The sequence below is a fragment of the Bos javanicus genome, chromosome 21 (assembly GCF_032452875.1).
Source record: "Bos javanicus breed banteng chromosome 21, ARS-OSU_banteng_1.0, whole genome shotgun sequence".
NCBI lineage: Eukaryota > Metazoa > Chordata > Mammalia > Artiodactyla > Bovidae > Bos > Bos javanicus.
Window position 1 is genome coordinate 22,232,435 of NC_083888.1, and position 13,910 is coordinate 22,246,344.

The 13,910-nt window shown below is 41.7% G+C and overlaps 1 protein-coding gene and 1 pseudogene across 3 annotated transcripts in view; one reads left to right on the plus strand and one right to left on the minus strand.

Moving 5' to 3' along the window:
- Positions 1-13,910, plus strand: part of PDE8A (phosphodiesterase 8A) — a 147,272-nt gene that overhangs the window by 2,831 nt on the left and 130,531 nt on the right. The window lies entirely within an intron of this gene.
- On the minus strand, positions 9,373-9,482 carry LOC133234845 (U5 spliceosomal RNA; annotated as a pseudogene).

Genomic DNA, 13,910 nt, shown 5'->3' on the forward strand with positions numbered 1-13,910 from the left:
CATTTTCTCTCTTAAATTTCCAGCAGTCATCATTCCTTTTCTACATGAAAGTGAAAAGTCTTTTTCAGTGTTGCATAACGTAGATGCAACACTCTTCCCCTCTCATACGCTCTCTGAAAATTCAGGTTCACTCTGTTCCTCCGATTTGGGAGTCCTAGAGTCATTGAAGAACTCTGATAGTTTTGAACTACTTACCTAAGCTGCACTTAATACCTTTGTAATGCTTGTGGGTTAAGTAAGCTACCTAACTGGCTTTTTCTTTTTTTTAAAGTGTTACACAGGTGAAGTTGAATAGCGAAGCTTTAACTGCTTTCAAGTTTTTGACCCAGATCTGATATTGGTTATCTTGCATTAAGTAATAGTAAGGTTTTAGTTAACACCAGTAGTTTTTCAAGAAGTCTTGTGCCTTATTGGCCTACTGGGGGCAGTTGTGGATGTCCTAAATTCACTCAGGTGTCTTGTAAGCATCTGTAAGTGCAGCCGTTTGCTCTCTGCCACCCACATTGTCAGGAGAACCCCTGAGTTTCTAAGAGTTTTGTCAGACCATTGTCTTGAGTGGGGACCCGGAAAAATACATTCATCATTACAGTGCTTAATCCAGTGGCATGCATATAATAGGTGCTAAATAAATGTTGAGTTTGATTTTTGTTGTTAACGGAATGATGAAACGTTTTCAGTCACTGGAATTGGATTCTGTAAAACCTCCGGTGCAGGATTTAAGGTTAGTTTTTCAAGAGGAGGAGCCAAATTATAAATAACACCACAGCCACAGAATCAATAGTCCCATGCTTGTTATTCATGAACTCCAGCATGTTGATGCCACATCTCAGTTACAGATGTTTGTGATTAGGCCTGTCTAGTGAGCCACCAGGGAGCCCAGATCAAGTGATGGTGGTGGTTTAGTCGCCAGGTCGCGCCCTGTCAAGTGACAGGCAGAGGTAAATATCAGCATATTTTTAATTCACTATTTTTCCCTTTAAAGGAATGAGTCTTCTGAAATTAAGATACTCAGTATGTTCTGGAAATTTAAAAACCCATGTTTAGAGAAGATAAGCTTTCAGCAATTTAGCAAAGTCAAATTATTACACAATGAACTTAAATTCCCTTATATAAACATACAAAGATCCAATTTTAGCTCATTAAAAAATAACTTCTTATTAAAATATAGTAAGTCAGCTTATTGAGTGAATTCCAGTCAGAAATTCACTGGGGAAGTTTTTGTATTTCTATACCATGTAGTAAACACCAGTTCATCAGAATGCTTGGGAGATTGATAATCAATTGTATTTTCAGATTAATTAAGCACTGCATCCCCTGCACCTGTAGCATATCCCACGTGTGTTCCATGAAGCAATTTGTGGACCATTAATAAGTATTAAATGAATAAAGGGTCTGTGGTCAAGTTAGGGAAATACTGGCTCAGGCTAAATTTGTCAGATTTCTTTAATACAGGATTTGTCGAAAACTTAATTTCCTGAAACACATTGTGAACCTCCAAGCCGTATTTAGAATGTGCAACACTTCCCAAACGTGTTTGATTATGGAGCCCATTTGTTGCGGTGTACCTTAGGCAGGCCACATGTTAAGTCGTGATTCCTAACATGAGATAACCAGTATTCAAAGTGCAAGAAATATACTGAACAGTACAACTCAGTAAATATAACTTGCTTCTTAATGATTCCAAAGGTACTTCAGGATCTCGTAATACAGGAGGTTGGCTCATCTTTATGAACTCATTTAAGTATTACTAAAAATACGCTGGCTGTTTATTCATTTCAGGAGTTATAGTCTCTGTGGTTACAGATAATGAACGCTGTGTTCAGTTTGAACACTTACAGTTTTGTTTTGTTTTGAATCAGGGTGCACTTTAACTGTAACATTTAATATTTTCTTGTCAGTCTTTAGATTTACTCCGTTTTCCTTCTCCTTGGCTAGGACTCTGAGTTGCCCTTGAAAGATCTGAGTGTGGGGGCGGGAGTGTCCAAGGAGACCTTCTGCTCCCCCGCTCCCTTTCTGGAGACACGCAGGGAACAACTAAAGGTGGGTCCGCCCTCCCCCTGTGTCACTCATCAGCCCTGTGAAGGGGCAGCCCCTCTGTTTTGTTCTGCTGTGTCCGCCCCACTGTCTGCCCCCCTTCCCCCGCCCCAGACAGTAGGCCTTCCACAGACATTGGTTGAATTGGAGAATTGTGTGAACTAGGCTGTTAGAAGTGGAAAATCCAGCCAGTCCTAGTAAAGGAGAAATAGAAGCCAGTTTTAACTAGAGTGAAGGCTGTAGAATTTAGACTTGAGTTTTTGCAAGTGTCTGGTATTCCTCTTTCAGCGCTTTTGTACCCAGGAAATAATCCATCTTTGCTCTGGTGAGCCCAGATTTCCCCGTGAAGACTTAAGGATTAGTGCAGCCGGGTGGGCAGTACACAGAGGTGACCGGTAACAGCGCGGCCAGTGCTGACCTCTGACCAGGGGTTACTGCCGTCAGCTCTCAGGCTGACTCGCCGTTTGTCCTTCTCTAGTATTTGCTGTGTCATTTTCTTTCCCTCCACCTAGTTTTCTCTAATTTTTCACCACCTTCTCCTTCTTCCCAGTCTTTTCTCCCTCCTTTTCCCCGCCAGCCCACCATCCTCCATAAAATTGGTGACATGAATCATCCTAGGCCATCAAAATTTGCTGGTTTCTTAGTGTTTCCTAGCTCTGGAGTAAAATTTGTTGTCTGCTGTTAATATATAGAGTGGATTAATCCAACTCTTATATTTCCCTAAAAGAAAGTGAAGTCTTCTTTTTGTGTGACCTGAGTGACCACTCTCCCTGCACCGCCCCCCCCCCCAAGTTAGGGTCATTGACCCTTGAATTATAGATTATATAAAGTACTGAAAGTTTCCCTGTAAAAGCATAGTTGAGAAAATGGGACCCAACTTTCTGTTCCTGAAGTAAGTGACTAGAATTTTATCTTGAGCTCATGGGCTCTGAGTTCTCTAATCCTTTGTGTTCTTATGCCTTTTGGTGTATAGAATCTCATTATCTTGCTAAGCCTAGCTATAAAGATAACTGCTTTTTAAATTTTCTTAAATGCCTATTATATACATAAAATATTTTGTATTATACACTTTTTTTTTTAGTGCTTAATGTCATTACCACCATAACTGTAAAAGCGTGATGTGATGAAGGTCACAGCTCTGTCAGCTCAGACCTACCCTCGGCCGGCCTTGACTGTCTCCTTGCTGAAGTGAGTGTTCGGTCCCTTCTGGCACAAACGTTCCCTGTCAAGTGTCTTGTGATGCTGGTGACCCCTTGGACTGCTTGCCTGTTTGGATTGGGTTCTTCCGTAGGGGATGGTTCGGGATGTGAGGCCATGGGGTGAGGCAGTCATCTCAGAATTACCTAAAATGCCTTAAAGGACAGAGTATTTTTAAAAATTAAAAAGAAATCAGAGAACAGAGGGAGAAGTTGACTGGCACATGGGTAAGCCCTTGGGTGTGTCCACCGTTGGTGGCTCCCGCCTGGTTTCTCCGTGCACAGGGGTCGGTGGTAGGAGGCCTCGGACTCTGAGGTTCTGGAGTGCAGGCTCTTCGTCCGAGTTGCACCTGGCTTTCCTCGATGCCTCCTGTATTGTAGGCACTTTGCTGGATGCCTTGCGGACCTTATCTCTCTTCAGCCCTCTGAGGTGGCTGGTGTCATTTCCTTTCTGCAGATAAGGTGCCAGAGGTTAGAAACTCACCCAGGGCAAACAGTTAAGCAGGGATGCAAATCCGTTGTTCCTGGTGCTTATCTCCTGGCTGGTTGCTCTGATAACCAACCACCTGTCCCAGTGTTACATCCACCATTCTCTGGCCTCCCACTCAGCTATGAGCATCATGGGTCCACCTGGGCTTTAAGCAGGCATCCTGAATCTGTTATTAAAATTTCAAGTCTTGATTTACTGTGGAGATCAGTCCTAGCTTAGGTTCTCATGTCTGTGGATGTTGCAGCTGTATTTGGCCCTGTCCCAGGTAATGCCTCTAATCTCCCCTCTTAACTCTCTATAATCAGTCGGCAGGCATCCCTCGGGGCTGCTTTCTCCTCCCTTTCCTGCTCAGGCTGCAGGTAGCCTTCCTTAGCTAGGACCTCTGTAGGAGCCAGCCTGGAGGGCAACCCCTCACCCCTTCTTCTGCCCCCAGTTCCACACATACATGTCCTGTCTTGAGCCCTCGGTTGCACTTGCACTCTCCTCTGCTCTTGCCACCTCTCCTATAGCTCTCGTGGGCTCAGATTTCTCTCCCAAGCCTGCTGCTTGATGATAGGCCTCTGGAGGGCAGGGGCTATGCACTGGTTTCAGTACAGTTCCCAAAGCGTTTGGTGCACTGAGTAGGTGTTTGGATAAATACACCCGTCTCCAAGGCTGAAAGGGCTTTTATTTCTATTCCATGGATCTATCTCACCTGTTTAAATTTAACAGAAATTATTGGGGTGTGTTATGCTTTAACAAAAAGCCAAAATACCCTGAAGCCAGTGATTAATCCGCAGGGTGATCAGTAAAGCTTTTGCCTCTCATGTTGGCCGTGTCAGGGTTGAGCAAACGTGCCTGGGTCCCGTCCCTCTGCTCTGCTTCTGTTCTGCTCTATAAGATGAGTGCTGGACTATCTTGGGAGAGAGCTGTTTTGACAAGTCTTGTGCTGGAGTTTCTTTGCTACAGGCCTCATCCGCGTAGACGGAAAGGCAAGCTCAGCTTTCCCCACACTTTCTGGATGGGCTCAAAGGACACCAGGACTTCCCTGGTGGCTAAGACAGTAAAGAGTCTGCCTGCAATGCAGGAGACCCGGGTTCAGTCTCTGGGTCGGGAAGATCCCTGGAGAAGGGCATGGCAACCCACTCCAGTATTCTTGCCTGGAGAACCCCATGGACAGAGCGGGAACGGTCCGCTTTTATTCTGTGTGGGTTGAAAATTCACCTTCGGTTAAGATGGTGCTCGTTGCCTGTCAGCACGCATCTCCCTTTCGTGTCCTGCTAGTCAGTGCAGCACTGCTTCAGCATTGTCCTTTGCTCCTGGGACGAGCGAAGGGCTGGAGGCCCATGGACGGTTTCCACATGGTCTTCACATGTTTGAGGTTTATAGCAGCTCCCAAGTGAGGTGTGTTGGAAAGAATAGAAGTGGAGGAGCCACAGGTGTGTGTTTTTAAAGCCAGCACCATGAGGTACCAGCTGTGTGATATTTAGCAAGTTCTGACCCACATTTTCTCAAGCATAAAATGAGACTAGAATACCTGGATTTTGGTGAAGATCATTTAAAATAGTCTGTGTGCATATGTTTTGTTAATTCCAAAGCACCAGTACATGTAAGGATTGATCTTTTTCTTTCAGTTACCTTTCTCAAGGACAAACTTTGCTTAAATATACTTGCTTATATTTAATTTTTTTTTTTGACTGTGCAGCACAGCGTGGGAGATCTTAGTTCCCCGACCAGGGGTTGAACCCAAGCCGCCTACATTGGCAGTATGGACTGGACTGCCAGGGAAACCCTCTATCTGCTTCTTTTTTTAAAGCAAATCTCTTCCTTTTAAAAATATATTTTTATCTTTCCCCTAATATTTTATTAGTTTGAAAAATTTCAAACATATAGCAAAGTTGAAAGAATTCTCACATGTGTACCCACCACCAAGATTCTATAGGTAACACTTGCCTTTGTTTGCTTTATCATTCTCTATCCACCCAGAAATCTGTTTTATTTTTGGAGCCATTTCCAAGTAAGTTGCATACATCAATATACTTAACTCCTAAACACTTCACTATGTATATCACCTAGAATTCAAAATTTGTCTCTTTTTTTTGACAAATGTGTATGCTTATGTAATGCAGAATCTCTGTCAGGATACAGAATATTACTGTCACCCCAGAAAGTTCTCTGTGCTCCTTCTCCATTCCTAACCCTACCCATCAGCAACCACAGTTCTTATATTTTTTTCCATTATAAAGTATTTTTGCCTATTCTAGGCTTCATAGAGATAGAGCCTTGAATGTATTCTTTTGTCTAAGGCTTCAGCATAGTATTTTTGAGACTCATCTGTGTCACATGGGTCAGTAGGTGGCTCCTTCTTGCTGAGTCGTACTCTGTTGTGTGACTAGATCACAGTTCACGTACTCATTCTCTTGTCAGTGGATGCTAGGCCTGCATTCCATTTTCGGCTATTAAGAGTACAGCTGCTATGAATATTTTGGTATAAATTACTACGTGGGCATGTACTTTCATCTTTCTTGGGTTAATGTCAAGAAGTGGAATTGCTGGGTCATAGGATAGCTATTATCTATTATGTTTAGCTTTCTAAGAAACTGCTTGACCTTTCTTCAGGGTTCCCCAGTTTCACCTTCCCACTAACAGTGTATAATGAAAGTTTGGTTGGTCTACATCCTTGCCCCAGTTTGGTGTTATCAGTCTTAATTTTAGCCATTCTGGTGGGTGTGTAGTGATATGTCCTTGTGGTTTTGATTTTCATTTCCTTGATGGCTAATCATTTTGTGAATGTTTTCATGTGTTAATTGTTTATATAACTTCCTTTTTTGAAGTTTTCATTTTAACAGTGTATTAAAAGGAAATATAAATGTGTCATCACGGTTTTTGGGTTCTGTTGTTCAGTCGCTAAGTCACCTCCGACTCTCTGGCCACCCCATGGATTGTAGCCCGCCAGTCTCCTCTGTCCATAGGATTTCTTGGGCAAGAATACTGGAGTAGGTTGCCATTTCCTTCTCCAAGGGATCTAACTCTCCCAGGGATTGAACCCAATGCTTCCTACATTGGCAGGTGGATTCTTTACCGTTGAGCCACCAGGGAAGCCCAAATGAGAAACAGTCTCCTGTTTGCACTAAATAAGTTACTCAAAGCATTTACCTGGAAGGAAAAGGGTGATAAATTCAAGTAGGTTAAAATAAAGAACTTCTCAACAAAAGAGAGTGAAAAGGAAGGAAACCATAAACTGAAAGATGACATTTGCAACACCTAATACCAATGAAGGATTAGTATTCAGAATATATATAGAACTCCTACAATAGATAAGAAAAAGTTTAATTGAAAAATAAGCAAAGACTTGGACAAGGAGCTCATTAAAGAGGAAACCAAATGGCCAATAAATGTGTGAAAAATGTCAGCCTCATTGGAGAAATGCAAATTAAAACCACAATGAAATAACATTTTATACCCACCAAATGGGCAAATGTTTAAAAGCCTTACAGTATTTTAACTTTTTATTTTGTACTGAGGTATAGCTGATTAACAGTGTTGTGACAGTTTCAAGTGAACAGTGAAGTGACCCAGCCATACATACACACATATCCATTCTCCCTCAGATCTCCCTCCCGTCCAGGCCACCACTCAGCACTGAGTAGAGTTTCACGTGCTATACAACAGGTCCTTGTTGGCTGTCCATTTCAAACCCATCAGTGTGTGTGTGTCTGTCCGAAACTCCCCAATTAACCCTGCCCCCCATGCCTTCCTCCACCCCGGCAACCATAAATTTGTTCTCCAAGTCTGTGGGTCTCTTTCTGTTTTTAAAGTTTATTTGTATCGTTTCTTTTTAGATTATACATGTAAGGGATGTCATACGATATTTCTCCTTCACTGTCTGACTTATTTCGCTCAGTATGACAGTCTCTAGATTCAATCCGTATTGGTGCAAATAGCATTATTCCATTTTTTTTTAATGGCTGAGTAATACTCCATTGTATTTATGTACCACATCTTGTTTATCCATCCCTCTGTTGGTGGATGTTTAGGTTGCTTCCGTGTCTTCTAAAAACCTGACAGTATTTTTGAGGAATTCTTCAACAGTGTAAGTAAAAGTGTAAATCAGTTCAACTGCTTGGAAAACCATTGTCATTACCAAGGAGAGCTAAACATGCGACCCTGTGACCTGGCAGTTTTAACCCTAGAAATACGTGTGTGCTGAGATATGGATAAGAATGTTCATAGGTGCATTGCTTTTATTGATAATAGGAACCTTTTTGATAAAACACAAGTATCCCTCAGCAACATAATGGATGAATAAGTTGTACTGTGCAAAAGAATGCTTTTCAGCTTTGAAAATGAATGGCTTAACATGGAATTCAGTGTTATGTGCCAGCCTGGACGGCAGTGGGGATTGGGGGAGAATGGATACATGTGTGTGGCTGAGTCCCTTTGCTGTTCACCTGAAACTATCACATTGTTAATTGGCTACACCCTAATACAAAAGAGAAAGTTCAAAGTTCAGGGAAAACAAGCAAAAAAATGAATGGCTTATAGCTTATAGCTACCGATGTCAACATAGATCAGTCTCAAAACAATGTTGAAAGAAAACTTAGAGAAGAATTTGTAAAGTGTGACCCTTTTAAAGATTAATAGCTAAGCAGTATATTATGTGGGAATGTATGTGATATGCACATGCATATTATATTAAAACTATAAAGAAAACCCAGAGAAATAATTACTATAAAATTCAGTTAGGCAGAGAAAGTTTATTTTACAGACTGAAATGATTGGCAGGTTGATTTGAGTGCCTCCTACACAAGATCTGGAGCCAAGCAGGAGGCCCTGCCCTCAGGACAGTAGTAGTCTTCCCTGGAAAGGTGGGGCCTCTGACCTGGAAGTGAGGGTGGCGCCTGAGGGGTGGAGTGGGTGTTCAGGGAACAGGCAGGATCTTGGTCTGGGCCCATCATCGGTGCAGAGGGCGGAAGGCGGGAGGGGCTTGGCCTGCCTGGGGCTCGGCTCCGAGGACTTGGGTGGGTAGAGAGTTGATTGTTCCACAGGCAGTGAGGAGTTGACCGGGGGCAGGAGGGGAGGCTTGAAAGCCAGGATGAGGCGTTCGGAGTCCATCCTCTGAACCTCAGCATTTTCATTTTCAACACTGTGGTGGCAGGATGAATATATTATATGAAGTTTTAGGAGGAAGATGCACTGATGCTGGAGGTGGGGCGTGCCTCGGGGCTGTGGTGCTGGGCCAGGCGCAAGGTGGTGCAGTGCTCTGGGAAGGGAGGCAGGGCCTGCCCGCCAGCTGGCTGGGGAGTGGAGTGGGTTCAGCGGGTGAGGGGTGAGGGGTGGTGCAGATGGAGTCTGCAGCTCAGGACTGATGGCCTGCCTCCGTTTGTACTGTGCTGTCCAGGTGACTGGCTGCTGGTTTTTAAAAATGGAAATATAGTTGGTTTGCACTGTTGTGTTGGTTTGCACTTTGTGTTGCTTTCCACTGTATTAGTTTCTGGGGGACAGCAAAGTGAACAAGTTTATATATATATCCTTTTTCATTATAGTTTATTACAAGTTAGTGGATATAGTTCCCTGTGCTATACAGTAATAGGACCTTGTTTATTTTATATGTAGTAGTTTGTATCTGCTAATCCCAAACTCCAGATTTATCCCTCCCCTCTTTCCCCTTTGGTAACAAGAAGTTTGTTCTCTTGGACTGTGAATCTCAGAATTGTTTCTCTCCATGGAAATCTTCATTAAAAGGGGAAAGATTTATTTGATCTGAAGAGAAATCAGATTATACTGAGTGCAGTTTTTATCCATTATCTCATTTGATGTTCTCCAAACTCCTGTGAAGTAGAAAGGACAGCGTTATTTTCCCTGTTGAAGACCTAAAAGAAGCAGAACTTTAAAGAGATCAAATGACTTGCCCAAGGTCGTGGTAACTTATTTCAGCAGCAGGTTCCTGTAATAGCATAGGGTAGAAGCCAGAGGAAAGAGAGGCTGGGGAGTTTTTAGAAAAGCCTTTCTTGTCTCGTGGTTCTGGATTTATTTCATAAGTGTTTACATATATATTACCATATGTAAAATAGATAGCTAATAGGAAGTTACTCTATAACACAGGGAGCTCAACCCAGTGCTCTGTGACAGCATGGAGGGGTGGGAGGGAGGCTCAAGAGGGAGAGGACGTGTGTATACTTAGAGCTGACTGACATTGTAGTACGGCAGAGACCAACACAATATTGTAAAGCAGTTACCCTCCAATTAAAAGTGAAATAGAAAACAAAAAACCCCACAAACCAAAACAAGAAAAGTAAGCTTTTATTTTTCTCATTACAAAAGTAATATTCTTCTTAGAAAACTTGCAAAAGGACATGGATCACTTGAATTGCATAATCAGGAGATAGATAACGTGTAAATTGGTGGTGTTGCCTTGCGTTCATGTAGATTAATTAAAATATCTCTTTATAGTTTTATTCTTTACTTGTTCTTTATTAGTTCTAGGAAACACTTAGCTGTTCTTCGTTGGATTGGTGCTCTTCCACTCCTCACTCCCCTTCTGCAGCTTGCTCCCACATGGGAGTTAGGCGCATCTTTGTGCTGTATTTCTTTACTACTTGTGCTTCCCCATCTCTGTGCTGGCATCTGTAAAGGTTTTTGAACTCTCTTAGCTCACTGAGTCATTCCTCAGGGTCTACTCAGCTATCTAGTCCATTGAGTTTTTAAATGCTGCAGTTTCTGTGTTCAAGATTGATGGTGTGTGCTTTTTATAACTGCTAATTCATGGTTTTCTTTCTTTTTTGGTTAGAGCATACTCTGTTATCTTTTTGAGTATATTAATTACATATGCTTTGAAGTCCTATTCTGAATGCTGTTTATTTAAACATTTTTTGACGTATAAATGCAGTTAGCAAAGTATATAGAATCTTAAAGAGTGTGGCTTGATTGAATTGTACCCATATATGCTACATATAATGACCACCCAGACCAGGAGGGAATATTCCAGCACTCCAGAGGACTGCCTTGTGGCTATTGACTATTATTTAGTATTTCTAATATTTCTAACATTTCATTAGACACTATGTCAAAATTCTTGAAGGAATTTTGCAGTGAACACTTGTATACCCCAAACTCCTGTATTTTATGGTAGCATTTTACTCTACTTGCATATATGTTGCATCATATATGTTCTTTACTGTACTTTATCATATATGCTCATCCATCTGTTTCCATGGGTTCTACCTCTGGGGATTCAACCAATGAGGGTGTGAGAGGGGGGTGATGGGGAAATCTAGAAAGTTCCAAAAAGCAAAACTTGAATTTGCCTTGTGGTAATGATTTACATATCCTTTACATTGTGTTTCCAGCAATTTATGTAACATTTACATAGTATTAGGTAGTATAAGTAATCTAGAAGCCATTCAAAGTACAAGCATACAGAAGGCTGTACTTAGGTTGTGTGTAACTTCGGTGCCTCTCATATAAGGGACTTTTGCATCCATGGACTTGGTATCTGAGGGAGTCTTGAAAGCAGTGCCCACAGAAACCAGGAGACAAGCGTGTGTCAGTCTCTGTCGTCTCTACTTCCTTTTCCTTTGATGCATTTTAAAGTAATTGCAGACATCTGTACTTTGCCTATGGAGGAGGAAATGGCACCCCACTCCAGTGTTCTTGCCTGGAGAATCTCAGGGACGGGGGAGCCTGGTGGGCTGCCGTCTATGGGGTCGCACAGAGTCGGACACGACTGAAGCAACTTAGCAGCAGCAGCAGCAGCAGCAGCAGACTTTGCCTAAAATATTGCAGTGTGTATATCATTAATTAGTCCAGTATTTAGATTTTTCTTTTGAGATAAAATTTATATGCAGTCAAATGCATAAACATTTATTGTGCATTTGCTGAGTTTTGACAGATGCATACATTTATCTGTGTAAGTCAAACCTCTGTCAAGGTTAGAATATTGTCTTTCCAGAAAGTTTACTCTTGCTCCTTCCCAGGCTCTTTTCCTGCCATCCTTGCAACCACCTTTTCATTTTTTTCCCCACCACAGGTGAGCTTTGTCTGTTTAAGAGTTTCGCAGTAAGTGGAAGTATGTAGTATACAATCTTTTATATAATATTTCTTTCACTTCGCATTATGTTTGTGAGATTCATCTGTTTCACGTATGAGTGATTCATAGTACTGTGACTATTAACTTTTTTGTTTGGGTCTTTGTTGCTGCGCCGTGCTTCTCTAGTTGCTGGGAGCCAGGGCTGCTGTTTGCTGTGATGTGTGGGCTTCTCATTGAGGAGGCTTCTCTTGCTGCAAGCACAGGCTCTAGGCGCGTGGGCTCAGCATTTGCGGCACACGGGCATTGTTGCCCTGAGGCATGTGCAGTCTTGCTGGATCAGGGATGGAACCCGTGTCTCCTGCATTGGCAGGCGGATTCTTACCTATTGCACACCAGGAAGTCCCATGACTGTTAACTTTTAAAGGCTCATGATCCACATTGTTAAATTGCCCTCCAGAAAGATGTGATCAAATTTTAATATCACAGGAGTATATGATAGTGCTTCTTAGGCTTTCAGCAATCCGATTGTGGGAGAGTGATATTTTGTATTGGTATTTTAGTTATAATTTATTTCATTTATGGTTACCTTTTTATTTTCCAAGTGTGTTTTGAACACTTGAACTTTGCCTTCACTGAATTTATGTCTGTTGCCTATTTCTCTGGGTTTTAGAATTTAAAAAATTTTATAAGAGCTTTCTAATGTGTTTGGGAATTAAGTTTTGATCACTCATGCTTATTGCATATCTTTTTCTTTAGTCTTTTTCTCTTTACTGAATATTTTATTTTTAAAATTGTAAACATTTTATGTTTTTGTGAAATCAAATCTATACTCTTCCTTTTATGTTTTTTCCTATTTGCTTTATACAACATCCTGTCTTACTACAGAGGCAGTATACAGAGTATGGAAAATTAGCTAGTGCCTCCACAGCTAGAGATCACTTATTATAACATGTTAGTACATGTCCTTCCAGATTCTTTATCTCCCCCTCCATCTCCTTCTCCTTCTCTCCCTCCCCTGTCTCCCTGTCCTCCCCCCATCTATCTTTGTATATAATTACATTTTTCCACTGAAATTAGATTACACAGTACATAATGGTTTTTTAAAAAATTATAAAGTATACATAACATTTACCAGTTTAATCACTTTTAAGTGTACAATTGAGTGGCATTAAGTACATTCACATTTTTCTACAGTCTCCACCTCTGTCAACCTCTAGAACCCTTTGATCTTCCAAAGCTAAAACTTCAGACGTTAAACTCCTCGTTTCCTCCTCCCCAGCCTCTGGCAACCACCATTCCCTTTGGACTACCCTAGGTCCCTCATGTAAGTGGAACCATAGAGCACATACTTTGTCACTGTCTGATTTCACATAATACGGTGTCTTCAGGGTTCATCCATGTTGTAACATGTATCAGAGTTTCGTTTCTAGGGCTGAATAATATCCCATTGTATGCACACACCACATTTAGTTTATCCGTTCATCCATTGATGAACACTTGGATTGCTTCTGCCTCCGGGTTATTGTGAATAACGCTGCATACAGACATGGGTATACATATCTATGAATTCCTGCTTTCAATTCTTTTGGGGCGTGAACTTGATGGATCATACAGTAATTCTGTTTCTAATCTTTTGAGGAACCACCGTAAGTACATACTGTTTGGCAATAGACTTTTTGCAGCCAGTAATCTGCACATTTCCATTTCAGTAATTTGTTTTATCTAATAGCTGTATCATACCATACCAATATCCCCGGTGATCCCAGAAATGTCTCCTGCATTGCATCTGCTTGTCATGACCCTTACCTTGCTTTTAAACTAGCCTGCCCATCCCCACCTTTTACATTACACTGAGTTGTTGAAGAGACCTGACCACTTCCTTGGTCCTGATTTCTGGATTCATCTTACTGGTTCCTTCTTTTCCCCTCTATCTGCTGTATTTCCTATAAACTAGAAATCACATCCAACATGGATTAAAGTTAGATGTTTTGGGTTAGGCTGTATCATTGGCAAGTCACAAATCACATCAGAAAATACACGATGTCCTGTTGGCCCACCATTACAGATGCTCAGATTGACTGCTGGGTTAGGGTGATGACCATCTGATTACTCCACTGGAACTTGTAGATTCTCTTCATATGACTAGAAGGTGACCTTGTGGCCCTTGGCATAATATAGATGT